Below are 27,182 nucleotides of genomic sequence, written 5' to 3'. Positions count from 1 at the left end.
GGCTGGCATGGTGCACTGAGACCCAGGGCAAAGAGGCAGCTGGAATCTCTTGCTATCAGCATCTTACCTCCCAGCTTCTTCCCTGTCAGCAGCAGCCACAGCCCCTTTCAGGCCCTGGGTCAGCCCAGCAGTTCCATGGGTGGCCAGGGGAGGCCTCTTCTGTGTCCCAGAAGGACCTGGGAAAATGTGAGCAAAGGAAGCAACAAGGCACCACTGGGAGTTGAACCTAGGATCTCCTGTTTAAAAAAGGCAAGCTAAGCCATGGTGCCCCCCTCAAGCTATTGGGTGAAACTGCTCTGTGGCCCCAGACAACACCTTTGACTCCCAAAGTGCAGCAATTTCCTTCCAGCCCTGGCTGTGTCTGCAGCTGAGATGCACAAAGGAAGATACAAGATCCCTGCTGGGGTCTTTGCCGGATGAACATACCTGAGGAAAGAAGCTGGAAGCGCAACAGAGACACAAAAGGGGACGAGGGACAGTTTGAGTCGCACATAAGGCTGGTGGCGCAGCTCAGCCAGGGACCTTATCCACTCACAGAGCTTCACAGCTTCTCCACGCTCCAAACCCCACCAGGCAAACTGCCCCATGGGCTTCACCCGCACCCTGCTCAGGGCCTGGGGTTTTTCTGTCCTTTTGCCAGACCAAATAACTAACCACCCCACTGCTCTGGAGTCTCTGCCTCTTATGGGCCTTCTCATCCCCAGGTCCACTTTGTCTCCAGACAGACCCTGCTCTGCCACAGGCTGTCACTCCTGGGCCTTCTAGAGTAAAATATGCCTCTTCATTCTGACTTTGAATACCTGGGCTTTTAGCACTAAGATCTGCATCTTACACCAGCATTTGCTAGTACAGGGTCTGAACAGCTTCTGCAGAGAGGGAGAGAGCAACTGTGGAGCATCCACACTAATTGTTTCAGAGACCAGAGGAATGTAAACTCTTTGCCGGTGAGAGAAACTGTCACCCCAGATGGGACTTGAACCCACAATCCCTGGCTTAGGAGGCTAGGGCCTTGTCCATTAGGCCACTGGAGCACACAGAAAAAGCTGTCAGGGGAAGAAATTCTCCCTTCTAAATCTCCCTTCTTCAACTTTTAGCTCCTGATTAAGCCCCTTTGAAGAAGCCAGATACACAGGAAGGGCTGATCACACCCCTCTGAAAATCAGCTTTCCATGGGTATCTGTAGCTGGCTCCGAGTCATGGGCCTTGACGTTTCGTCTCCCTCCCGAAACCAGGGAAGTGTCTCCCACTGCTACAGCCTCCTGAGGCTCTATGGCCCTGTCTGTACAGCAGGGACAGCAACACTCACAGCCCCACAGGAGGGCCCCTGGCCTAGCAATGTGCCCCCCTGAGCAGCCTCTGATGTTCCCTGCTTGAGCCCCAGAACCAGCCCTGAGTGAGGGGGAGCAGCTCACACATGTGAAGGGGCTGGCCAGGGGCAGGACATGAGCCTGCAAAGCAGCAGTGACATCACAAGGAACTTTTACAGCACCTCAGCTTATTGACTGAGAGACAGTGACCTCACAGAGCAACCTTGGCAACAGCCAGGCAGGACAGGGGCAATTTCAGAGACCCCCATGGCCTGGCTGCCTGGAATCTCCTTTGTGAGGTTTCCGCTTGAACTCTATGATAATTCTCTTCACTTTCCTATTGTTTGTCTGTGTGATCGCTGTCTGGATTGTAACTGTTTCTGTCGGCTGTATCATTAATTTTGCTGGGGGAAAATCAACAAAGGTGGTGGAGTGTGATTGGTTAGGTAAATCATAATAGTATGTTAGCTTTGGTTAGTAAAATCATATTAAAATAATTGGTTGAGTAGGACTCAATTTTCACTATATAAACTGGGGTCCAAGGAGACCAAGGAGAAGAAGGAAAAGGGGAAACGAGAAGAGGAAGAAGGAGGGAAAGGAAGGAAGAAGACCAAGAAGGAGGAGGGAGACCTGGAAGCAGAACTCCCCTCTAAGCCAGCCTCAGACCAGAACAGCCAGGGGTCCTCTGCATGACTGGAGAAATGTTTTGCTGAGTGAATTCTGTGGGTCAGGTGAAGTCAGGCCTGGGTACTGAGATTATTTATGAGTTTCCCTGGCTTGCTGTTACTTTGAGCTGTGATGGCCGAGTTGTTGAGGCGTTGGCCTTATAAAATCCAATAGGGTTTTCCTGTGCAGGTTCAAATCCTGCTCACAGCCAGGCCTGTGTTTTGGCCACATCCCTTCCTAGGGCAACATGGTACCCAAACCCAGAGAAGAACATGCCTGTCCCATCAGAAGGGACACCTGCAGAAGGCAACAGAGGCTACAAAAGCAGGAGAGAACATGGATTGCAGAGTCCTGCCTAGCAATAGGAAAACCAGTCTGGCTTTCAGCAGAGCCACCTCCCCATGGACACAGCCAGGGGACCAAGCAGCTCCAGTGGCCCCTCCCTCTCCCCAAAAGCCGGCCTTGGTTGGGTAGAAAGATGCTGGGCCCAGCGGCCTCCCTTCACCTGGAAGAGGCAGAAGTGATAGAGACAGGCCCAGGGGTGCGTGGGCTGCAAAAGCCTCTTATTTCCTTCTCAACTCCTAACAATGCAAACTTCGGGGAGAGTAGCTCAGAGATAGACTACAAATTATATGAGCGTTACTTCAAATCCAACTGACCATTCAATGGAAATATTTATCTCTCCAATTCCCTTACATTCTAGGTTTCTATTTTTTGGATTCTATAAATGAAGACGAATCCTTACTGCTGTCCTGTGCCAATGCCCATAAACCAGGCAAACCCGTCCCTCAGCTGGAGCCAGCTCAAACCCGCTGTGTGTCTGGTTTCTGTTTCCATCCATTCAACAAGGGTGTGATTTGGAAGCCCAATGGCAGGTCTCTGGTCTCCACGGGCTGTGCTGTGCAGAAGAACAAGAACCAGACCCAGCTGGTGAGGAACGGCCTAGTGTGTATTGCAATTGGTGGAGGAGGTGCCCAAATCTACCGGAGATGGGCAGGAGCCTGTTACAAACACACACTAAACACCGTTATCAGACTGACTGGTGCACATTCCTACCGTCCCTTGTGCACACAACATCCATGGGGCTCTAATTACTGGCCACCTGCCTTTCACACAGATCATTGATCCTTGTGACTTTCAGGTACGTTCATACGGCAGCTGTTTAAACATAATGTGCTTCTATTGCATGATCAGCACCAGAATCTCCAGCTATGTCTACACTACGGATTTCCTCAGCAAAAAAGGTGCTAACGAGGGTCTCATCTTATTTGCATATTTTCTGGCAAACTGATTTTCCACTGAGGTTGTTGTGCAAAAACAAGCAGTGTGGAAGTTTTCTTTTTGTGCAAAACCCCCTTTTTCTGCAAGATCAGGATACCTCTTTTTGGGGGGCATAAGAATCTTGTGAAAAAAGGGGCTTTGTGCAAAAAAACGTTCACACTACTTGTTTTTGCACAACAAGCCCATTGGCTGAAAATATGCAAATGAGATTGTGACTCATGCAATTGAGTCCCTCATTAACATATTTTTTAAGGAGAAAACTTATAGTGTAGATGTAGCCTCAGTGAGTTACCAGCAGTGGGGCTGTTAGTGTCGGCATCTAACTAATTGCACCATTAGGCCATGTCTTCACTCTGGTGGAGATCGCTGCTGCAATCCATCTTCCAGAGCTTGATTTAGCAAGTCTAGCTAAGCTGCACTAAATCAAACCCCTAGGGCACCTCCTGCTCTTTGCTATTATCCTACTCCCACTGTGAGGGCACCACCAAGCTCAACTAAAGGTAAAACCAACTCCAGCTACATGTTGAAGAATGGTGGGAAGAAAAGACCCTTTGGGCTGGCAACAAGGCACCACTGGGAGTTGAACCCAGGATCTCCTACTTACGGGTAAGTGTTTTAGCCAACTAAGCCATGGTGCCCTCCTTAAAAAGAGGCATGAAACTGTTCTACTTTATGGTGCCAGACACCCCGTTCCCGTTCCAAACTGCAGCCGTTCCCCATTCCCCTCCAGCTCTTGCCATGACTCAAGGTCTGTGCAGCCCAAAACATTTGATCAGCAGCTGGTACCCAAAACCTTTCTGTCAATTGTAGCACCAGGCCCCAAAGGGACAGACCCAAGGCAGCCACCTGGTCCTAAGGCCGAGCCTGTAGCCAGGGGGAGGGAGAAGGATCTCTTCTTTCAGCTGGAGTTGAATCAGCAACTTAAGGACACTTGCTGAGCACCCGCTACAGGCCTCTGCTCTGCCAGCTGAGCTACGTAATGGTACCTGCAGCAGGCTGCTTTGCCCAGGTGGGCTTTTTGACCAGTGCCAGGGCAAGAGCCCCCCAACGGGGGGCTGGCCCCAGAGCCTAGGGCCCGGGAGTCTGGTCAGCAAGTGAGACTCGCCCGTCAGTCCAAGCTGCTTTCTCCCCGGCTGCCGTTCCTGCCTGTCCCGTGCCAGCGCCGCACGCAGACCAGTGGGGCAGGACGGGGGTGTCCGTAGGGCCCTGCTCTCAGTCCGTCCCTCACAGGCCCTGTGGGCTGCTCGAGGGCTGAGCCCGTCGCCCAGGCCTGGCGCGGGGATGGAACATGGGGCACGTTTCCCCCTGTGAGCGTGTGCGGGGGCAGGAGGGAGCCACACGGGCCCGGCTGAAGGTTTTGTGCTGGGGCTGGAGGCTTGAGCCTGAGCTGTCGGCCTCAGCGGGACTTGCTCCTCCCCCCTCTCCTGCCTTGCTGCCTCCTTTGGCCAGCAGCGCTCAGGGGGCAGCCGGGAGAGCCGGCACCAAGGGCAGAGGAGGCCGAGGGACAAGCCCCTCAGAGGGGACAGGCCTGAGGCCTCTGGCTTGCCCAGGCTCACGCCAAGGGGCTTTCTGTGGTTCCGGGCGGGGGAGGGAGGCCAGGCCCAGGCCGGTGGGAGAAGGGGCAGCGCCTGCCAGGGCAGCAAGGGGAGCTGTAGGGAGCGAGACGCGGCGTTTCTGCCAGGATCACTCAAGGGTCCTTCTATGGGTGAAGAGCCTGTGACACCCCTGTGCTGCTGGGTTCCTCTGCCCCTCCCCTGGGAGGCCGTCCCCATGGGGGGCTCGTCCCCTGGCACTCATCAAAAGCCCACCTGGGCAAAGCAGCCTGCCCCAGGCACCTTCCATAGCTCAGCTGGCAGAGCAGAGGCCTGTAGCGGGTGCTCGGCAAGTGCCCTTAGGTGGCTGATTCAACTCCAGCTGAAAGGAGAGATTCTTCTCCCTCCCCCTGGCTGCAGGCCCGGCCTTAGGACCAGGCGGCTGCTTTGGGTCTGTCCCTTTGGGGCCTGGTGCTACAATTGACAAAATGGTTTTGGGTACCAGCTGCCAACCAAATGTCTTGGGCTGTGCAGGCCTTGAGTCATGGCCAGAGCTGGAGGGGAATGGGGAACGGCTGCACTTTGGAATAGGAAGGGGGTGTCTAGGGTTTCGTCACCAGTGCGGCTGTTCCTGTTCTTTTCCATGCTGTGAACGTTCCTGAGAAGGTTGGAACCAACCCGGCTCCTTTAGGGGCGGAGACTGAGGTGTTTAAACAGCGCGAGCAAACCGGGGACAGCACCAGCTGGCCCAGGCGGGGGAGAATAATCGCACTCGGGTGTCCCGGGGTCTGGCTCGATCACAGCAGGCAGGCTACTGAAAAGGGCCACAGGTGCAGGCTGCAGCGTTGGAGGCTGGGGACTTTGCTGCCGCGGGGCGGGCTGGATCCTCTGTAGGCTCCGTGGCTGACCCACCCTCCCCCGGGGCAGTTCAGCGGCTCGTGCCCCGGCCCTTACACGCGGCAGCAACCAGAGCCCCAAGCCCACCTGCCCCTCCCGAGGGAAGCACAGAGCCCGGCACCCCCAAGCTACTGGCCCAAGGGGCCACGGGGAACCAGCGCGCGGCCTGCGCCCGGAACAGCGGTGGGACCAGCAGCAGCTGCCCAGCCCGGCCCGCGGCAGCAAGCTAGGGGCTGCAGCCGCAGCTCGGAGATCTGGGCTCCTCCGCGCACTCGGCGTACCTCGGGGTGCTCATTTACATACCCACGATGCATTGGGCACAGTGATTCACCACCCGCGTCCATGGGGCAGAGTTTGCTCCTAAAGCCCCTGGCTCCCATGCAAAACTCGGGCTATCAGCACGGCAGAGCAACAGGCTGCAGAAGGGCTGGGGATTTGCAGACGGTCCGGTGTAGCCACCGTGAGTTGAGAAACAGACGCCGTTTTTCTGGCAGCGCCTCTGCAGCACCTGTGGTATACTCTGGGTTCTCTTCAGATTGTATAAATCTTTTGCCTTTTACTAAAGATTTCCGTGGAGAGGAATGTTTAAGAGTTTATACTCAATTTTTTGAGGCTTCACTCTGGTAAAGCTACCTAATGGTGTGAAAAAACAGAACTGAACTATTAGTTTTTGTAGTGAGGCCTGTAAATGCCTGTGTTTATTTGAAAATGTTATACCTTATGATGTGCTGTCTTTTTAATAGTAGTAGTTGTGTTAGTCTAGTCCAGCTAAAACCAAAAATAGAACTATGTAGTGCTAACAAGAGGGGCTACATCTAGACTGGCATGATTTTCCGGAATGCTTTTAATGGAAAAGTTTTCTGTTAAAAGCATTTTTGGAACAGAGCATCTAGATTGGCACAGAAACTTTTCCCCAAAAGCACTTTTTGCGGAAAAGCGTCCGTGCCAATCTAGACTCGCTTTTCCGCAAAAAAGCCCCAATCGCCATTTTCGCGATCGGGGCTTTTTTGCAGAAAACACTACTGTGCTGTCTACAGTGGCCCTTTTCCGGAACAGTTTTCTGGAAAAAGGACTTTTGCCCGAACGGGAGCAGCATAGTATTTCCGGTAAAGTGGCTGATTTCTTACAGTAGATCATCAGCGCTTTTCCGGAAATTCAAGGGGCCAGTGTAGACAGCTGGCAAGTTATTCCGGAAAAGTGGCTGATTTTCCGGAATAAGTGGCCAGTGTAGACACAGCCCGGATGCGCCCAGCTACGGAGGGCGACAGGCCCAGTTGGACCGGGGGTGTCGGGGCGAGAGCGGAAGCCGCACGGACCCAGTGCCTCCTGAGTGGCGGCTCCTGTCCGAGCCAGCTCCTGCTGGGTGTGCGGGCCGCAGCCGGGGAGAGTGCCGGTGGGGTCGGGAGTCGGGGTGCAGCAGCGCCGCCAAAGCAGGGCTCAGGCCGGAGAGGAGAGAGAGCTCCGGGCCCGGGGAAGACAGGCAGGCAGGGGCGTGTCCCGGGCGGAGAGGCGGAGGGGCGTGAGTACATATGCAGATGTGGGCGCGAGCGGAGGCTTGTGGGAGCAGGAGCGGGCTGGCAAGCGGGGCCCGCCTTTGGCAAGCGAGGCTCGGTGTGGGTGTCGGGGGCGGCTTGGGGGCGGGTGCGGGCAGTAGGGGAGCGTTTGGGGCGCAGCGGTGTGGGTGCGCGAGGCGGCGTCCCCTGTGATGTGAGAGGCTTTGGGCGGTGGGGGGCAGGCGGTGGTTGTGCAGGTGGAACTCATACTTACCTGGCAGGGGAGATACCATGATCATGAAGGTGGTTTTCCCAGGGTGAGGCTCATCCATTGCACTGCGGGTGTGCTGACCCCTGTGATTTCCCCAAATGTGGGAAACTCAACTGCATAATTTGTGGTAGCGGGGGACTGTGTTCGCGCTTTCCCCTGGTGCTCGCTGTGAAAAATAGACTGACAGATGACCAAGACAAACAGAGAAGAAATGTTGCTGCTTCTGTTCTTGTTCTTTTTTTCTCTGTGGCGAGCATTGCTAGTTTTTTGCATTTTTCTCTGCTCGATCCCTGTTCTGTGCTAAGGCTTGGCTGGTCCCTGGGGGGGGGCTCTTTTTTCTGCTTCTTCTGCCATTTCCTGGAAAGCACATTGCTTTCCTAGGCCATTGATGCCCCTCTTCAGCCACCCTGCTTGCCTTACAGGAAGTTTCCCCTAATGGCCTGCTGGCCTTCGCTGCAGCCCCAGCCCCTTGCTTCTCGTCCTGGCCTCCCCCCCCCCCGAGCTTCAGAAGAACCAGAAGTTCTCTCTTCTCTGCTTAGCAGTCTTTTATGGCCCTGAAAACTCTTAGCAGCTCCCCTCTAGCAGACTCCCTTCCAATCTTCTACACCCTGCATAGTCAGTTTCTCTCGCATTTTTCTGCATTCCCTGTCTCCGATTTGTATGAGTCTGCCTCCCTTCCCACCCACAGGGTACAATACTCCAGCTAGGCCTAATCCTCACTGTGTAAAGTGCAAGAATTACTTTTCCTGTCTTGCGCACGACGCTGCTGCTTCCGCTAACGTGCCCCAGAACGATGTTCGCTGCTCTGGCAACCCGTTTACCGCTCTCAACTCCTGTTTACCTCGTGGTCTGCTGTGACAGCCAGCCTCTCCCTGGCCCTCTCCCCTGCTGTGCCGATTCTTGCCCACAGTGTTCCTTCCTAGACAGCCATTTCCCATTCTCTCTCTCTCTCTCTCTCTCTCTGTCTCTCTCTCTCTGCCACCGTGCACGTGGGCGCAAGCAACGGATCGATCATTCGTAAGCGGAGTCCTTTGCATTTGGCCTTATTGAACTTCATCGTAGTCTCTCCAAACCATTTCTCTGCTTTGTCCAGATCATTCCGAATTGCGAGGATCCCGTCCTCCACAGCACCTGCAACCCCTCCCAGCTCGGGGTCCTCCGCAGTCTTGATAAGCGTATTCTCTACGCCGCCCATCCGAATGGCCGAGGAAGGGAACTGGTCCCACAAGGAATCCCTTCCGGACCCCCGCTCATTACACTCTTCCAGCGAGGCTGGGCACTACGGCGATAACTATTCCCTGGGAACGGTATCCCTGACCCTTTAGCAGCACCCTGATGGTAGCTCCGTCTAGCTTGCGTTTGGCTAGCGAGCGCGTTCGTGCGCAAGTCACGTGAGACGGTACCCACAGCTTTCCTGAAGACAGCAGATATACCCTTTTGATAGGTTGCCCCTTCCCCCTCTTCGGGAATCTCTCCCACATGCCGCGAGTTTTCTGAAATAATCCTCCATATCTCAGATGTCACCCCAGTCAGCTCCTTGAGTACGGGGGGGAGGGGATGCATTTTATCACACTGCCTCAGTATCTCGGCCTTCGCAACATCCTCCGGCGTAGGCCCCAACTCAGCGGCTGCCGGGAAACAGATTACTGGGGCTACGTCTACACTGTCACCCTTTTCCGGAAATGCTTAAAATGGAACAGTTTTCCGTTATAAGTATTTCTGGAAAAAGCGCGTGTACATTGGCAGAATGCTTTTCTGGAAAAGCACTTTTTCCGAAAAAGCGTCGGTGGCCAATGTAGACGCGCTTTTCTGCAAAAAAGCCCCGATAGTCATTTTTGCAATCAGGGCTCTTTTGCGGAAAAGACTACTGGGCTGTCTACACTGGCCCTTTTCCAGAACAGTTTTTCCGGAAAAGGACTTTTGCCCGAATGGGAGCAGCATAGTTTTTCCGGAAAAACACTGACGATTTTACATTAGAACGTCATTGCTTTTCCGGAAAAGCAAGCGGCCAGTGTAGACAGCTGGCAAGTTATTCTGGAAAAGCGGCTGCTTTTCCGGAATAAGTGACCCAGCGTAGACACAGCCCAGGGGTTTGTAGTAATCTCTGCACATCAGAAATGCAGAGTGAGATGCAACTGGAGATGCAAAGGTTTCAAAGAAGTTGATAAAGCTTTCAGGGGGCACTTGGAGTTGAAACAGGGACCCTTTTGCCTATAGTCAAACACTTTACCACTGAGCTACACCCCCATTACACTTGCTTCTTTGCATCCAGTGTTAGTGCCTGGGGCTGTGTCTAGACTGGCCAGTTTTTCTGGAAAATCAGCCACTTTTCCGGAAAAACTTGCCAGCTGTCTACACTGGCCGCTTGAATTTCCACAAAAGCACTGACGATCTCATGTAAGATTGTCAGTGTTTTTGCAGAAATACTATGCTGCTCCCTTTTGGGCAAAAGTTTTTTTCCGAAAAACTATTGCGCAAAAGGGCCAGTGTAGACAGCAGAGATTTGTTTTCCGCAAAAAAGCCCCGACTGCAAAAATGGCGATCGGGGCTTTTTTGCGGAAAAACGCGTCTAGATTGGCCACAGACACTTTTCCGCAAAAAATGCTTTTGTGGAAAAGCATCCTGCCAATCTAGACACGCTTTTCCGAAAATGCTTTTAACAGAAAACTTTTCCGTTAAAAGCATTTCTGGAAAATCACGCCAGTCTAGACATAGCCTGGGGCTGTGTCCACACTGGCCACTTATTCCGGAAAAAGTTTGAAGTAGGAATAAGAGATCCTCCGGAAAAGGGCTTTTTTCCGGAGGATCGGGGCCAGTGTAGACGCTCTTTTCCGGCTTTTCTAAAAGCCGGAAAAAAGCGGCGGACATTTTTATTTAATTGCCGCAGGGGATATTTAAATCCCCTGCGGATTTCCCTATCAAGACCTGTAAAATTAGCATGCCCCTTTCGGAAAAGGGGCCAGTGTAGACGAGCCCCAGGTGTCCTTTCTGATGGGACAGGCCACGTTCTTCTCAGGGTTTGGGTACCATGTTGCTCTAGAAAGGCTTGTGGCCAAAACACAGACCTCGCTGTGAGCAGGATTTGAACCTGCGCAGGGAAACCCTATTGGATTTCTAGTCCAACACCTTAACCACTCGGCCATCACAGGTCTAAATAACAGTGAACAAGGAAACTGGTAAATAATCTCAGTGCCCAGGCCTGACGTCACCTGACCCACAGAATTCACACAGCAAACCATTTCACCGGTCATGCAGAGGGGTCCTGGGTGCTCTGGTCTGAGGCTGCCTTAGAGGTGAGTTCAAGGGGAAACTTCACAAAGGAGATTCCAGGCAGCCAGGCCATGGGGGTCTCTGAGATTGCCCCTGTCCCGCCTGGCTGTTGCCATGGTTGCTCTGTGAGGTCACTGCCTCCCAGCCAATAAGCTGAGGTGCTGTAAAAGTTCCTTGTGATGTCATTGCTGCCTGGCATGCTCATGTCGTGCCCCTGGCCAGCCCCTTGGCATGTGTGAGCTGCTCCCCCTGCCTCCCTCACTCAGGCCTGGTTCTGGGGCTCACACACGGAACATCAGAGGCTGCCAGGGGCCCTCCTGTGGGGCTGTGAGTGTTGCTCCCCCTGCTGTACAGACACGGCCATAGAGCATCAGGACACTGCAGCGGTGGGAGACACTTCCCTGGATTCGGGAGGGAGACGAGATGTCAAGACCCATGACTTGGAGCCAGCTGCCTATACCTATGGAAAGCTGATTTTCAGAGGGGTGTGATCAGCCCTTCCTGTGTATCTGGCTTCTTCAAAGGGGATTCATTAGGAGCTAAAAGTTGAAGAAGGGACATTTAGAAGGGTGAATTTCTTTCCCTGGCAGGCTTTTCTGTGTCCCCCAGTGGCCTAATGGACAAGGCACTGGCCTCCTAAGCCAGGGTTTGTGGGTTCAAGTCCCACCTGGGGTGACAGTTTCCTTGTTGTTCACTAACAAATAGTTTGCATTCCTTTGCTCTCTGAAATAGTTGGCAAGGATGCCCTGCAGTTACTGTCTCCCTTGCTGCAGAAGCTGTCCAGACTCCTCACTAGCTTGTGTTAGGTGCAGATCTGGTTGCTAAAACCCCAGGTATTCAAAGTCAGAATGAAGAGGCACATTTTACTCTAGAAGGCCCAGGAGTGACAGACAGCAAGAGGTGGCTGTAGCAGAGCAGGGTCTGCCTGGAGACAAAGCAGAACCTGAGGATGAGAAGGCCCATGAGAGGCAGAGACTCCAGAGCAGTGAGGGGCTAGTTATTTGGTCTGGCAAACTGACAGAAAATCCCCAGGCCCTGAGCATGGTGCGGGCGAGGCTCATGGGGCAGTTTGCCTGGTGGGATTTGGGGGGTGAAGAAGCTGTGAAGCTCTATGAGTGGATAAGGTCCCTGGCTGAGCTGCGCCACCTGCCGTGTGTGTGACTCAAACTGTCCCTCATCCCCTTTTCTGTGTCTGTTGCGCTTCCAGCTTCTTTCCTCAGGCACGTTCATCCGGCAAAGACCCCCCCCCCCCCAGGGGATCTTGTATCTTCCTTTGTGCATCTCAGCTGCAGACACAGCCAGGGCTGGAAGGAAATTGCTGCACTTTGGGAGTCAAAGGTGTTGTCTGGGGCCACAGAGCAGTTTTACCCAACAGCTTGAGGGGGGCACCATGGCTTAGCTTGCTTCTTCTAAACAGGAGATCCTGGGTTCAACTCCCAGTGGTGCCTTGTTGCTTCCTTTGCTCACATTTTCCCAGGTCCTTCTGGGACACAGAAGAGGCCTCCCCTGGCCACCCATGGAACTGCTGGGCTGACCCAGGGCCTGAAAGGGGCTGTGGCTGCTGCTGACAGGGAAGAAGCTGGGAGGTAAGATGCTGATAGCAAGAGATTCCAGCTGCCTCTTTGCCCTGGGTCTCAGTGCACCATGCCAGCCAGCAGCCACCTTGACCAAATGTCAAACCAGCTGGACTAGCCAGCCCACGTCACAGTGAGTCACTAGTGGCCCTGTCAGAGAAGAGCCATTGGCAGCTGCAGAGACATCCCTTCAGCTGCTGGACACGCCGTTCTAAAAGGGCTATTTGTGAGCTGTCTTTGGGTTTGCTGGCTAGTAAAGTTGGTTAGTGCATGAAGCTAGTAATGCCAAGGTGTTGGGTTCAAGCCCTGTGCTGGCCACAGATATGTTTGCTGTGGTGACTGTTCTACCCCTGTCTCCCTCCTTTAGCTGCCTGCTATGGACAGGGAAAGAGAAATAGGCAAAAGACTGTGAGCTTTTCAGGAAATAGGCCAGAAAACTGGTAAGAGGAGGATCCAGCCTGCAGAGACCCAGGGGCTAAAAGGGCCTTGGCCTGGCCTGCTTTCCCCAATAGCAGGGAAACTCTTCTCTTCCCTCTGTTGTAGGGCCACCTTTGGGCCTGCTGGCTCAGCTGTTTAGAGCTTGATGCTAATAATGCCCAGGTCACGGGTACAAGCCCCATGTAGACCCCACAACAGCCAAATTAGTTTTGTTTGAGCTGCTCCCCACGAAAAGTGGTGAGAGGGAGCCCTTAGCTGTGGGACCCTCTTGTGCCTGTTGCTCAGGGTTAAATAAGATCTCCCCCAGGAGGTTGCCTGTTCCCTTTCCCCTTGCATTGGCTGGGAATCAAATCAAGCAAGGGGCAGCAAACACCAGGCACCATCATAGTCTGGGCCACAGATAACGACCCTCTTGGAGATGTGGTCCTAGGAGGAGTCTCTGCAGGCCCTGCAATCCATGCGGAGGAATGCCGACATTTTTGGCCAAATGGCCAATGGTCTAGCAAAGAAAGGTCATCTCCCTCCTACCTCCGCATCCTACTAAGTCAGAGTCAAGGTCAAGGAATTGCGGCAGGGGTATGTGAGGGAGGAACCACATTACTGTGCACGGTCTAGGAGAGGATGAAGAGGGGTGAGAGGCAGCCCGCAGCTGCAGAACCCATTTGTGCCCGTTTTTTCCGGGTTCGAGTAAAAGCTCAGCAAGGAGCTTTGATGCTCTCTCTTTACATTGCATTGGCTGGGAATTGAACCCAGTGTGACGTAGGGGGGGTACTTGCTGGGCTGTGGTGACCCCTGCTGTCTGGAGCAAGACCCAGCAGGGAAAACCTCACTATGCAAAGGTAGTGCCAAACTTGTTGAACCAGTGGCCAGACACCCCCCATGGAGAGGAACAAAGGAAGGTGGAATGCTGCCCTGACTGGGGGGCAGGGCTGGAAGGGAATTTAGTTAGTTACTGTCGGAGAGCATGGAGGAGAGCCTAGGGGAAGGGGCTGGAGTTTAGGGGCCCAGTCTCCCCCATCTCAAGGGGGGCCTGAGGCATCCTAGCCCAGCTCTGTGACCAGACTACATCTGTGCTGTGCTGTATCCTGGAGAGGCAATAAACTTCCTCTATCCCACCGGCTGGTGCAGTCTGTTTGTGCCATTTCGGGGTGCAGGAGACGGGGAACCCCCAACACGCCGTCACACTGGTGTCAGAAGTGGGATGCACTGCACCCCGTGCATGGAGCTTCCAGCGGTGAGCGACAAGGCGCAGTAGAAGCAAGAGCCCTGGAGCCAGGCGTGCTGGAGACAGAGCGAAGCGGTTCCTGGGAATCGTGGGGCGCTGCAGCACTAGACTGGTGAGTCTGCACCGAGGGGACCAGCGGGCAGATGGCCTACGCCCGACTCTTGAAGGCAGAGCTGGTGGGGCTGTGCAGAGAGAGGGGCTTGCCTGTGCAGAAAGCAACCAAGGCCCAGCTGATTGCTCAGCTAGAAGAGAACAACCAGCCACAGGGCCAGGATCTTGTCCCCAGGGGAAGCAGCCAGACCTCCCCTGAGAGTGTGTCAGGCTCAGAGAGGGGGAGGAGTGCTGGAACTCACCGGAGAGATGAGACAGCTTCTCCCAGGAGGCCTGCAAGCTGCAGCCCATCTAGGGCAGGGGCCAGCCAAGCAGAGCTGCGGCGGCTGGAGATCCAGCTGCGGATCAAGGAATTGGAAGTAGAGGACCGAGAGAGGGACCGCCAGGACCGAGAAAGGGATTGCCAAGATCGAGAGAGGCAGCGGCAGCATGAGCTGGCCATGGCAAAGCGGAGAACCGGCGGGGCACCGGCCGCGCCAAGAGTGGATGGGCCACAGGGTCCCAGGACTGCCAGATGCTTGGAGAGGCTCGTGGTGGCCCAATTGAAGGACATGGGCGACATAGACGGGTTCCTCAGCTCCTTTGAGAAGGCCTGTGGACTGCAACGGGTTCCCCCAGCTGACTGGCTGCAGGAGCTCATCCCTGCACTGAACCAGGAGGCGGCCGGAGTGCTCAGTCAGCTGGAGGACCTACAGCCAGGGGATTACAACCGAGTCAAGGAGGCCCTGCTGCACAAGTTCGGGCTGACCCCCGAGATGTACAGGAAGAAGTTCCGGGGGGTACAGAAAGGGCCACGGGAGACCTATGTGGACCTGGCCTCCCGCCTGGCGCAATACTGCCGCAAGTGGGTGTTTGGAGTCGGAGCCCAGACCGCAGAGGAGCTGCTCAAGCTGGTCATGATGGAGCAGTTCTATGAAGTGTGCCCACCCAAACTGAGGCTGTGGCTCAAAGACCGGAGACCAGAGAACCCCCAGGAGGCCGGGAGACTGGCGGATGAGTTCACGGAGAGCCGGTCCGGGTGTGAACGGGAGTCCCGGAGAGAAAGGGAACCGCGCAGAGACCGGATCTCGGCTGAGCGACGGAGGGAGTCAACTACGGGGCGAGACCAAGGAACAGGTCGTCTGCGCCCCAGAGAACCAGCCAGGGCCTGGACAGAGACAGCCCAAAGCCTAACTTGCCAGCGCTGTGGGCAAAAAGGCCACAAGAGGGCTCAGTGCACCAGGTCCCAGGACCGGGGACTTTCCAGGGTTAACTGGCTGGGGCGGGAGGAAGGGCAGGCTCCGTGCAGCTCGGCCCCGGGGGAGAGGTGGCCAGGAGAGATTCCTGCGGGGGCGTGGACTCCTGTTCCGTGAATGGCTTCCCCCCAGGAAGGCGAGGGCATGGGGGGTCCAGCGGCAGCTGGTCGTCCCCCGAAAGTATCGCCTCAAGCTGCTGTATTTGGCCCACGATGTCCCCGTTGGGAGCCACCGGGGGATCCGGAGCACCCGGCTGAAGCTGCTCCAGCACTTCTATTGGCCGGGAATCTTTACAGCCGTGCAGCGGTACTGCCGGTCCTGTGACTCCTGCCAGAGGGGCGGGAAGGCCCAAGACAGGAGGAAAGCGGCTTGGGGGTCTCTACCCCAGATAGACCCTCTGGGCTTGCTGAGAGAGTTATGGGAGGGGAAGACCTCCCTGGATGGAGCTTCGGGGGTGGAAGCCGCCCTGGCTGTCCAGAGAAGGCTCACTGGGCTCATGGCCCTGGCCCGAGAGACCCTGGACAGAGATCAAGGCCAGCGGAAGGGTGGGTGTGACCCCCGAGGACAGGCCTGCGCCAGTCGCCCTGGAGAGGGGCGGCGAGTGGACAGAGGGAAGCCAGCTCATGTGGGGCCTTGCCACGGCCGGCCTGAGTCAAGGGGAGCACCCATGTCCCCGGGGCGGGTTCCCATGCAGAGGACCCGAACTTCCCTAGGTCACGAGCGGAGTGACCCTGCTCAGTTCGCTCTCGGAGGGGGGAGAACTGTGACGTAGTGGGGGTACTTGCTGGGCTGTGGTGACCCCTGCTGTCTGGAGCAGGACCCAGCAGGGAAAACCTCACTATGCAAAGGTAGTGCCAAACTTTTTGAACCAGTGGCCAGACACCCCCCATGGAGAGGAACAAAGGAAGGTGGAATGCTGCCCTGACTGGGGGGCAGGGCTGGAAGGGAATTTAGTTAGTTACTGTCGGAGAGCATGGAGGAGAGCCTAGGAGAAGGGGCTGGAGTTTAGGGGCCCAGTCTCCCCCATCTCAAGGGGGCCTGAGGCATCCTAGCCCAGCTCTGTGACCAGACTACATCTGTGCTGTGCTGTATCCTGGAGAGGCAATAAACTTCCTCTATCCCACCGGCTGGTGCAGTCTGTTTGTGCCATTTCGGGGTGCAGGAGACGGGGAACCCCCAACACGCCATCACACCCAGGTCAACTGCTTGGAAGGCAAGTATGCTCACCACTATACAACCAATACCTACCTGCAAAGTTACTGGGAAAATTAGTGAGGGAAACCCACGTCTGCCATGAGGCTGGCCAGAGGCGAGAGGGTGCCTGTGTGGTTTGGGTAAAGCAGAACTTCTTGGCTATTAGGCAAAGATCAGGAGTGGTGACGCTGGGGTAGTGGCTGCCCTGCGCTCTCCGTGGTGTGAGGAGCTGGGCGGGAGAGGAGTCCCAGAGGTTGTTGGGTGGGAGAGTAGAGTTTATCGGACTTTGGGCTAAGCTCTAGAGCAGCCAAGGGAGAGGTGGGGAAGTGACTTCTGGATACTCTTTGTGGCCCAGGGATGCGGACCAAGAGCCATCCTTGTGTTTTTTCCTGTAAAGTGTTGTTTCTGGGTCCTTTGCCTAAGATTGAGCGCTTCCGCCTTCCAGAGAGCCATGTCCCAGGCACAAGCCCCCAGAGACCCCTCCAGGGACACATCACAGGACCAAGCAAGGGGCAGAAACACTGGGCACTGTCAGTGTCTGGGCCAGAGATAAAAACCCTCTTGGAGCTGTGATCCTAGGGGGAGTCTCTGCAGGCCCAGCAGTCCAGGAGGAGGAATGCAACATTTATAAACATAAAAACATAAGAACGGCCGTACTGGGTCAGACCAAAGGTCCGTCTAGCCCAGTGTCCTGTCTGCCGACAGTGACCAGCACCAGGTGCCCCAGAGGGGGTGGACTGAAGAAAACGATCAAGCGATTTGTCTCCTGCCATCCCTCTCCAGCCTCTGACAAACAGAGGCCAGGGACACCATTCCTACCCCCTGGCTAGTAGCCGTTTATGGACCTAACCTTCATGAAATTATCTAACATATGGCCCAATGGCTGATGGCCTTGCAGAGAAAGGCCACCTCCCCCCTCCTGCATCCTAGACCGAGTCAGACCCAAGGTCAACGAATTGCGGGAGGGGTATGTGAGGGCCCGTGAGGGCAGGTCCCGCTCTGGGGAAGCACCGCAGCACTGTGCATACTGTGAGGAACTGGACCAAATCCCGGGGTGTGGGGAGCCCCTGTCTCCAGGGAGAGTTGTGGAGTCTGGGATGGAGACACCTGGGAAGCAGCGGCTGCAGCTTCAGGATGACAACGCTGATGACCTGCAGCGCCAGGAGACGCAGGAGGACTCCCAAACGTCTTCAGGCAGAGGGGAGGGAACATCAGGTGAGTGCTGGGAGGTTGCAACACCCAGGACATGTCGACACTTGCAGTCTCCTTCAGGAGAGGGATGCAAATGGAGACATTCAAAATTGTAAATGAAACCGGGATTTAAATATCCCGCGCTCTATTTGCATAATCGTGTCCGGGCGCTGTTTCAAAATACTTTATTATGAAATAAAAAACACCGTTTAGATGCAGTTATTTGGGGAGAAAACCCTTCTTCTGAAATAACCCTTAAAAACTCCCCTCTGGTCTGGACCTAACAGCAGTGTCAGCGTTTGCTAATCGGGGCTCTGGACAGCACCTGCACAGAGGGAGATGGCAACTGCGGGACGCCCTGGCCAACTGTCCCAATGTCTCCCAGCAGAAACGAAAACAAAAGAGGCCAATGCAAACAGACCCCTGGCAGCCAGGGAGTCAGCACGTCGGTGGGTGGGGCAGGACGCTGGGGGCAGAGCTGGGCTCTAACTCACTGAGTGACCTTGGCCCATTCAGTGAACCTCTCCCTGCCCCCATGGCCCTGTCTGTACAGCAGGGACAGCAACACTCACAGGCCCCGCAGGAGGGGGCTGGTTTAATGCTTCACCCCAGGGCCCAGCAATGAGCCCTAAGCTTGCCCTGTTCTGGAGCCATTTTTGCTGTGTGAATTCTGTGGGGCGGGTGAGGTCAGGTCTGGGCACTGGGATTATTTACCAGTTTCCCTGATCCTGGGACACTGCTGACTTCACAGCTGTGGTGGCCGAGTGGTTAAGGTGTTGGACTAGAAATCCAATAGGGTTTCCCTGCGCAGGTTCAAATCCTGCTCACAGCGAGGCCTGTGTTTTGGCCACGCCCTAACCAGGGCAACAAGCTGCGCAACCCCTGAGCCACTCTCCCTGTCCCCAGTCAATCCCTTTCTGCGCCTTCCGAGATAGACACAGAGCATGGTGCCTCCTTATGGGTCCCTGGGCTCTAGGGAAAAGCTCAGCTCCTGCAGCCTCTGCCCCTTTGCCCAGCACCCCATGGCTCAGCCCTACCCCTGGGGGCTGCCCTGCTCCAGTGTGTGATAGGAGTTGAGTGAGAGGATGGAGCATCTGGGCCTGCCCCCAAAGGTCCATCCATGAAGGGCAGAAATGCTGGGGATATGATGTGGGTCACTCCTCCTGAGGTGCACCCCCCCCCGTGTTGGGAGCAAAGGGTCTAGAGAAGTATTGGGGGGGGGGGCATGTCCTAGAAAGGGAGGGGCCAGTGTGTGTGAGTGCATGTCCCAGACAGACAGCCCCAGGGTGCAAGGGCAGAGCTGCTGGACATTTCTAGTGGTCCTGAGGGGGGGGGAGACATGGGTTCTAGCAACATTCTCATGTGGTGCCATGTTCCAGCACTGCCAACAGGGAGCGTTTTTTGTGGTGTCTCCTGATTCCCCCCCAAATTTAGCCCTTGTACCTGCCTTGTGGCAGGATACAGACGGAGGGCCAAGGGATGCAGCTCATCTCCCCCTTTCTCCTGCAGTGCAGGTTGTGATAACAGCTCTAAGCAAATACATCAACTTGAAGTAATTAGCCCCTATTGGAGCATGCCAAAGGCTGGAATTGAACCAGAGACCTTTAGATCTTCAGTCTAACGCTCTCCCCACTGAGCTACTTTGGCTGTAATAAGAGTCCTGTGTGGCCTGTAATTCTCTGTCCAGGATGTTTTGCCGCATGTCGTCATGCCCTGCCCAGGAAGGCCAGACTGGCCTTTCCGCAGCGCCCCTCCCCCCCAGCCCAGAGCCAACGTTCCCTCTAAGCCAGGCCTGGGCAATACAGGCCAGCGGGCTGGATCCAGCCCATGAAGCCACCCAACATGGCAGCAAGAAGCCTCAGGCAGATTCCCTGCTCACCCTGCCCCCACGCACAGCTGAGAGAAGGGGCTGCTGGGCCCTTTGTGTCTCTCAGCTGTAGAGGAAAAGGCTTCAGGCCTGGTCCCTGCTCCCAGCTTGTTTGTGGCCAATGGGAGCTGCCTGCTTGAAGCCCTGGCCAGTCCCCACAAGCTCTTATTCACCCAGGCGTATGACCCCCTGCGCAGGGAAGGGGCTGCCTGAGAAATGTGCTTGGGTGCCAGGAGTGTCTCCCAGCCAGAGCCTGCCTCTGGCACCCCAGCCCCTCCCTTCCCTCAGCCCACTGGCCCTCCCTGTGATGGAAAAGTCTTGTCAGATTTCATGAGTACAGATGAGGCTGGTTTCCCTGACCGGGAATTGAACACAGGCCTCAGCAGTGAAAGTGCTGAATCCTAACCACTAGACCAGGGGTCTCCAAACTTTTCAGCCCGAGGGCCGCATTAACTATCAAACAGCAGTTCGGGGGCCGACTACACACTTGAGGTCCAAATAAAAAACAATCAAAACATGGATGTTGTTTTTAATTATTTATTTAATATTATTTTATTCAGTTATTATTTAATAACACATTCATACACTACACATGAACACCTGTATTAGTGTGAATGGTGAAATTGTTTCCTGGATGCCAAAATAGCAGACATTTCTGGCTTTAGATTTGTTGTCCCTAACATCAACAGTGACCTGAGATTATCATCGGACAAGTTTGTTCTCAAATTGTTCTTCACGTATTTCATTCTTGAAAATGTTTGTTCACACAGGTATGTTGTTCCAAAGATTGAAAGGTACCTTGATGCAAAAGTTTTGACATTAGGAAAGTCTTCCTTGGGCAAAAACTGGTAAAAACCCACCAGTCCTATTTTGAACTTGTCCCTAAGGAGGTCATTTGCTTGCAACTCAATGACTTCCAGCTGCAGTTCATCTGGGCAACTGGCCACATCTGCTTCAAATGGGTTTTGAAACAATCTCACTTCTTCTGCCTTTGAATCCAAAAAGGTCTCCACGGGCCGGATGAGAGGGCCTCGCGGGCCGCATCCGGCCCCCGGGCCGTAGTTTGGAGACCCCTGCACTAGACCATCAGGGACACATGAACATGGGCCTCCCCTTAACTACACTAGCCTTTCACAGGCCACTTTCTGTCCCCTTCAGGATGAGGCTCCATTTTCCATTGCCCAGAGGAGACAAGAACAGAAACCAAACAGAACATCAGAACAGCCAGACTGGTCTATGCCAGTTACCAAACTAGCCCAGGATCCTGTCTCACAACAGCAGCCAATTCCATTGCCTAGTGGGAATCCTCAGGACAGACAATTGTTAAGTGACCCCTCCTATCGCCCATTCCCAGCTTCTGGAATACACCAGCTAGGGACACCTGCCCTGTCCATCCTGGTTAAATGCCATTGATTGACCTTCCCTGCATTAAATTATCCAGTTCTGTTTTAGATCAAATGTCTTGGGCTGCGCAGGCCTTGAGTCATGGTAAGAGCTGGAGGGGAATGGGGAACGGCTGCACTTTGGAATGGGAAGGGGGTGTCTGGGACCATAAAGTAGAACAGTTTCAAAGCCCCTTTCAAGGAGGGCACCATGGCTTAGCAGGCTAAATCAGCTGCCTCATAAACAGGGGTGACTTATTGTAGCCTTTGCTCACATTTACTGATGCCCTTCTGGGACACAGAAGGAAATGCTGGTTCAGGAAAAGGCTGATCGGGGAGGGGTGTTGGGAAGAAGGAACAACAGGTGAGAAGCACCTGATGCCCAAAGACCCTGACTCTCGATGGCTGCAGGAGCTGCAGAGGTTACACTCTCAGGCTCTCTAGGCCCTGATCCCCTGAGGGAATCACAAGGGCATGTGGTGCTGGCTCTCCTGTCCCAGCAATTGCAGTCAGAGCCCTGCCTTGCCAGTGCCAGCAGCTTCTGCAGGGGCTCCAGGCTTGTGGTTTCCTTCTTCCCAATCCCCCTCTCAAATCAGCCTTTTCCTGAACCAGCAGTTCCATGTGTGGCCAGGAGAGGCCTCTTCTGTGTCCCAGAAGGGCATAAGTAAATGTGAGCAAAGGTTACAACAAGGCACCACTGGGACTTGAACCCAGGATCTCCTGTTTATGAGGCAGGTGCTTTAGCCAGCTAAGCCATGGTGCCAGCCTCTGAAGTATCTTTAAAATGGCTCTTTATGTTTCCAGACAACACTTTTGAATCCCAAAGTGCAGCCGTTCCCCACTTCCCTCCAGCCAGCGAGCCCAGGCGGTGTCTGGCCCCCTGGGCACAGAAAGCTACAGAAAGCTCCGTGGGCAGGGGGCTTTGGCTTCCTTGCCCATGGGATGCTGTTGCAGGGAGGGCTGCTCAGCAGGGGTTCACCTGTGGAGGAAGGGAAGAGTATTTGGGTGCAGACTGGCTAACCTAGTGAGGAGGCTTTAAACTAGGTTTGATGGGGGCAGGTGCCCAAAGCCCAGAGGTAAGTGAACAACATGGACACCTGGGGGATACCAGGGCACAGGCAGGAGAAGATGGGAGTGAATCCTGCTACCTCTGCCATGGCTTGGCCCAGGAGGGCTGGGGTCTAGCAGCTTTTCACCCCAGCTTTGTGGGAGGCCAAGTAGGAAGGGGCCTCTGGAGGCTCATAGCCCCCTGGCCTGCTGTGTCTGTGGAAAGGGGGGAACAGGACACACACTTTTCACTGGGGAACAGGGCGCATGGATCCCACTTGTTCCTGCAGAAAATGAAACAGGCTGAGCATTTTGCAGAGAACAGGCCAGAGCCCTTCTCCTGTCCCTGGAGAGATGGAAATGGGTCTGTTCCTTGTGGGGAAAGAAGTGGGTGTGTTGGGAGTGGGATTCGAGTTCAAACCTCTCCACAGACCAGAACCCCACTTTAGGGGCAAGAAAGAGCCTTGAGTCAGGCAGTGGAGAACACTTGGCTCCTGTTACCCTGAGATGGGATATTAGGAAGCTTCTCACACACAGCCTGGCTAGCTCAGTGGGTAGAGCATGAGACTCTTAATCTCAGGCCCCATGCTGGGCGGTGCCCTTCCTTAACTCACATTCTCAGCCTGTGAGCAATTGGGTCTCAGTTTTCACCAGGGTTTTAGAAAGAAAAGGTCTAGTCCTGGGATCCAGCTTTAGTAGAACCAAAGAGAGAACCAACTGCAATTTCCATCTTCTGAGGAGAAGGGAAGAGGATTTTCTTCTCCTCAGTTCTAGCCACAACAGCCCAGGGAGGCGAAAAAATAACCCTCCGCCTGCTGATTGTCCCCCGTCAGCTTCTGTAGCTTCACCTCCTGCCACAGCAGCTCCAGCTTTGAGCTCCAAATCTCAAGGGGCTGGTGAGGAAATTAGGCGCTTCCCTGAGAACAAGAGGTGGAGTGTTCACAAGGAGCATCCCCCTCCCCTGCAGAGCAGGGTGTTAGAAAGAGCCAGGAACAGAACAGTCAGCCAAGTTGCAACTCTTGAAATGTGTTTCTGTGGTGTAGTGGTTATCATGTTTGCTTAACATGCAAAAGGTCCCTGGTTCAAAGCCAGGCAGGAACACAGGGTCTTCTCTTATTGCGGTGCCCAGGTAACTGCAGCTGCTGCTGACCAGCCTGTTGATGAGCCCAACACTCATGTGACAGAAGGGGGGAGGGGTGGTAACGTCAGCTGATAATGTCCCTGGGTGCCAACCTGGGGAAGCCAGATAAATTAGGCCGGGCAGCTGCTTGTGCCTTGGCCTCCCCTGCCCTGGAAGGCTGGTGCATTGGGCCGGCTCTGCCTGCTGCCTCCCTTGTGTGACTTGCCCAGTGTAACAGGCCAAATGTCAGAAAAGCCTCTCCCTCCCCCCCAAAAAAAGCAGAAGAAAAAGCTGCACAAACTGGGTTTTGAAGTTTGCGTAGCTTTTCCCAGAAGAGCAGTGTAGGGCAGACATAGCCTGAGTGTTGCTCAGCACTGGTAGGAGACAGGGAGGGATAAAACGATCTAATGGCACCTGAAGCCTTTCAGAACAACTCCCAGCCCCAAGTGCAAGAACCAGCCCTTCCCTCCATCCTCACTGGGGTCTGCTGGGAACTGTCTGGACTCAAGCCAGCTCAGTTTCACCCTAAGGATTGCCTGTTCTGTAAAAGCTGCGCCCTGGAAATGAGAAAGCAGCTAAAGTGACACTCGTGGGACTTGAACCCACAAACTTTGAACATCTAGGTGGGCTCACATGAATCACTGCAGCTTAAAATAGTGATAGAAAAGTAGCCATGTTAGTCTAGGGTAGCTGAAACAAAATACAGAAAAAAACCAGTTTCTTGCCATTTCAACTAGAAAGGACATTATCTCAATGACTTAATTACCTGCATCCTGCTTCAAAAGCCTTTTAAAACTGCACTTTAAAGGGAATCCTCTGAATTGTTATTCATGCTAAAATTCGACACTTTTCGGCGGGGTCCTAACAAAGACTCTAGTTATCTTACCCATTACAAAGATAGCTTCCCCAATTATCACCTCTAATATCATTAGGTCACAGACATTTACCTTCCCCCCCGCATCCCCGTTCTGTTCTGAAATTTGATTTGTCCTTTTCATATGTGTTCGGTTTTTGTAATTGTATCCGTTGATATATATGGTTGTGACAATTTTCTTCCACTATTTGATCTGAGGAAGTGGGTCTGGCCCACGAAAGCTCATCATCTAATAAACCATCTTGTTAGTCTTTAAAGTGCTACACAGTCCTGTATTTTGTTGCAGCTTAAAAGTCCAACATGCTTTCCATTGCACCACAGAGCCTGATATCTCCACTCTCTGCTTTGCAGCACGGCAATTGCTGGTGGCAAAGAAAGGGGAGTCAGGTCTGTCTCTTTTGGGAGAGCAGGTAGGAAGAGGGAGGGGGCCACTGAGCCCCTGACAGTGAAAATAAGGGATAAGAGCTGAGCTGCAGTTGGAGAATGTGGGTATTGATCCCACTGCCTCTCCCAGGCTAAGCAAGTGCTCTACCACTTGAGCTAATTCCCCTGTTGTGGTTACAAAAGCCTTCTTGGAGGCACTTCCCTTCTCCACAGCAACATCTGTCATCTAGGTCAGTTAGTCGTGGGAAAGGAAAAGGCTACGAAAAGGCCTCAAGGGCAACTCTCAAGGAGATTCCCTGCAGCAAAGCCATGGGGGGGCTCTGAGATGGCCCCTGCCCTGCAGCTTGTCCAACCTGGCCACTGTCATGGACTCTCTGTGAGGTCATCACCTCCCAACCTCCTTTAGCCAATAAGCTGAGGGGCTGCAAAAGGCCCTTGTGATGTCACAGCCACACCCACCCCTGCCCTCCAGAGCTAATGTCCTGCCCCAGGCAGCCCCTTTGCATGGCTGAGCTGCTCCCAGGGGTGAAAGTGACACATTTCTTACAGGGAGTCCTGGGAGATGAAGCAGCTGGAGGGAGCCAGGAGAGCAGAAGCCAGCCTGAGAGCTGAGAGTCAGAGGTGCCCACGGCACTTTCCCACCCCAGGTCCTATGGTGTAAGGGCAGCACTCAGGACTCTGAATCCTGCAATCTGAGTTCAAATCTCAGTGGGGCCTGCTGGGGCTCAGCTGCTTGTGACAAGGTTCAGGTGCTTCAGCGTCTATGCACTGAGGTTCAGTAAAGAGAGTTTTGTTCCTCTTGCTGGGTGTCTGAGGCCACTGGAGCTTCATCTCCAGACGGAGCAGGCCGGTGGGAAGGGCCTGATGCCATCACAGCTGCAGGGCAGGTCACCCACCTGGCCCCTGAGCTCAGCCCGTGCTGGAGGCAGCCAGACAGTGTGAGTGGGTCAGAGGGAGGATTGGGGGAAGGGTCCTGAGTCCTGGCTGCCAGCAATGCACCTTGGCACAAAGACCAATGGCCCCTGCACAAAGTGCATTGTGGGAATAAGAGTTGGGGCAGCAGGAAAGGGGCCGGCCCCTCAGTACCATGGTATTGGCAGGAGAAGATGGGAGTGAATCCTGCTACCTCTGCCATGGCTTGGCCCAGAAGGGCTGGGGTCTAGCAGCTTTGCACCCCGGCTTTGTGGGAGGCTAAGTAGGAAGAGGCCTCTGGAGGCTCATAGCCCCCTGGCCTGCTGTGTCTGTGGAAAGGGGGGAGAGGACACACACTTGTCATTGGGGAACAGGGCGCATGGATTCCACTCGTTCCTGCAGAAAATGAAACATTTTTCAGAGAACAGGCCAGAGCCCTTCTCCTGCCCCTGGAGAGATGGAAATGGGGCCGTTCCTTGTGGGGAAAGAAGTGGGTGTGTCGGGAGTGGGGTTCGAGTTCAAACCTCTCCACAGAGCAGAACCCCACATTAGGGGCAAGAAAGAGCCTTGAGTCAGGCAGTGGAGAACACTTGGCTCCTGTTATGCTGTGATGGGATATTAGGAAACTCTTCCCACACAGCCTGGTTAGTTCAGTTGGAAGCACATGAGACTCTTAATTTCGGGGTTGTGGGTTCAAGCCCCATGTTGGGTGATGCCCTTCTTTAACTCACTTTCTCAACCTGCAAGCAATTGGCTTTCCGTTTTCACCACTGTTTTAGAAAGAAAAAGTCTAGCCCTGGGTCCAGCTTTAGTAGAACCAGAGAGAGAACCAACTGCAATTTCCATCTTCTGAGGAGAATTACACACCCAATGTGTCAGCTAAAGTAGCTCACTTGGGAGAGTGTGAAACTGAAGCTCTGAAGGTCCCTGGTTCAATCCCAGCCTTTGCCAGGTGTTACTAGGTAATCCTTTCTAAGGTTCCCCTTTATTTAATGATCATTTCACCCTTTTTGGCCACAGCTGGGCCCTGACAAATCATGTTCCTGTGACTCGCCCCTGTTCCTCCCAGCCCTTCCTGAGAGTTGCTGCTTCCTTGGCTAATGCCCACCCAGAGCTGGCACAAGGGCTGTGGCTCAGGGTGAGGTGCTGATGGGGGCACATTTGACTAGTCTCTTGTGAGCTCCTTGGAGCCAGCCAGCTGAGCAGGAGGAGAAACCCAGCAACCAGCTGAAGCAGGGTGGGAGGACAGAGACCCTCTCTCACCTGGGCACTGCAGGCAGCAAGAATTGGAGTCATCAGTGGAGGGGTGACAATGGGGGCAAGACACAGAAATCTTCTCCTCCCCCTGAGGAAGGGGGCTGGGCCTGGGATCCAAGTCCCTTTCAGCCCCCAGGAGAAGGGAGCTGAGAGAGAGGGGAGGGAAGGAGGTGGCCAGAGCCTCCTCCCAGCAGGCTGGGTCTGTGGGAGCAGGGGTGAGGGGGCCTGGCCCTGCTTTCCTGCCCCCTTCTCACACTGGTCTCAGAGCGTCAGCAGCCGCCCGCTATCTGGTGGGTGGGGCCTTCGCTCAGCGTTTGGCAGCCAGAGGGCTCTGCATCCATACGTAGGCCTGGCCTGCCCCCCTCTTGCCCTGCCTCGGTTGCTCTGTGGCTTCTGAGCCTTCCCTTGGAGCTGTCAGCACCAGCCCCGCCCCCCCCCCCCTCCCGCCCGTGCTCAAGGTGCCCAGAGGAGGAAAGGGGATCTGGGCTCCAGTCTGAGGCTCTTCCTGCCTCCTGCTTTCCCCTGGTTCCTGCCTGGCCCTGGGCCGCTTTCCTGCCAGCCCCACGGGGGCCAGGGGAAAAGCAGGGGGGTGGGTACAAGGGCCACATTTGTGGGCATCAGGTGGCACCACAAGAAACGCTCCCTGTCGGCCTG

The 27,182-nt window shown here is 54.6% G+C and overlaps 8 non-coding genes across 8 annotated transcripts; 5 read left to right on the top strand and 3 right to left on the bottom strand.

Annotated features, from left to right (window-relative positions):
* The first annotated feature begins 6,198 nt into the window (after positions 1-6,198).
* On the top strand, positions 6,199-6,314 carry LOC142820574 (U5 spliceosomal RNA). Its single transcript, XR_012897800.1, has one exon. It is a non-coding gene; the product is annotated as a U5 spliceosomal RNA (small nuclear RNA).
* Positions 6,315-7,442: 1,128 nt separating this feature from the next.
* Positions 7,443-7,606, top strand: LOC112546065 (U1 spliceosomal RNA). Its single transcript, XR_003089692.2, has one exon. It is a non-coding gene; the product is annotated as a U1 spliceosomal RNA (small nuclear RNA).
* A 2,908-nt stretch (positions 7,607-10,514) lies between these two features.
* Positions 10,515-10,596, bottom strand: TRNAS-AGA (transfer RNA serine (anticodon AGA)). Its single transcript has one exon. It is a non-coding gene; the product is annotated as a tRNA-Ser (tRNA).
* A 723-nt stretch (positions 10,597-11,319) lies between these two features.
* Positions 11,320-11,393, top strand: TRNAR-CCU (transfer RNA arginine (anticodon CCU)). The gene has a single exon. It is a non-coding gene; the product is annotated as a tRNA-Arg (tRNA).
* A 7,042-nt stretch (positions 11,394-18,435) lies between these two features.
* Positions 18,436-18,517, top strand: TRNAS-AGA (transfer RNA serine (anticodon AGA)). Its single transcript has one exon. It is a non-coding gene; the product is annotated as a tRNA-Ser (tRNA).
* Positions 18,518-19,259: 742 nt separating this feature from the next.
* TRNAF-GAA (transfer RNA phenylalanine (anticodon GAA)) lies at positions 19,260-19,332 on the bottom strand. The gene has a single exon. It is a non-coding gene; the product is annotated as a tRNA-Phe (tRNA).
* A 2,291-nt stretch (positions 19,333-21,623) lies between these two features.
* On the bottom strand, positions 21,624-21,697 carry TRNAM-CAU (transfer RNA methionine (anticodon CAU)). Its single transcript has one exon. It is a non-coding gene; the product is annotated as a tRNA-Met (tRNA).
* A 1,312-nt stretch (positions 21,698-23,009) lies between these two features.
* TRNAV-AAC (transfer RNA valine (anticodon AAC)) lies at positions 23,010-23,082 on the top strand. The gene has a single exon. It is a non-coding gene; the product is annotated as a tRNA-Val (tRNA).
* The last annotated feature ends 4,100 nt before the right edge of the window (positions 23,083-27,182 follow it).

The sequence above is a fragment of the Pelodiscus sinensis genome, chromosome 26 (genome assembly GCF_049634645.1).
Source record: "Pelodiscus sinensis isolate JC-2024 chromosome 26, ASM4963464v1, whole genome shotgun sequence".
NCBI lineage: Eukaryota > Metazoa > Chordata > Testudines > Trionychidae > Pelodiscus > Pelodiscus sinensis.
This window is presented reverse-complemented; position numbering and strand designations above follow the sequence as displayed.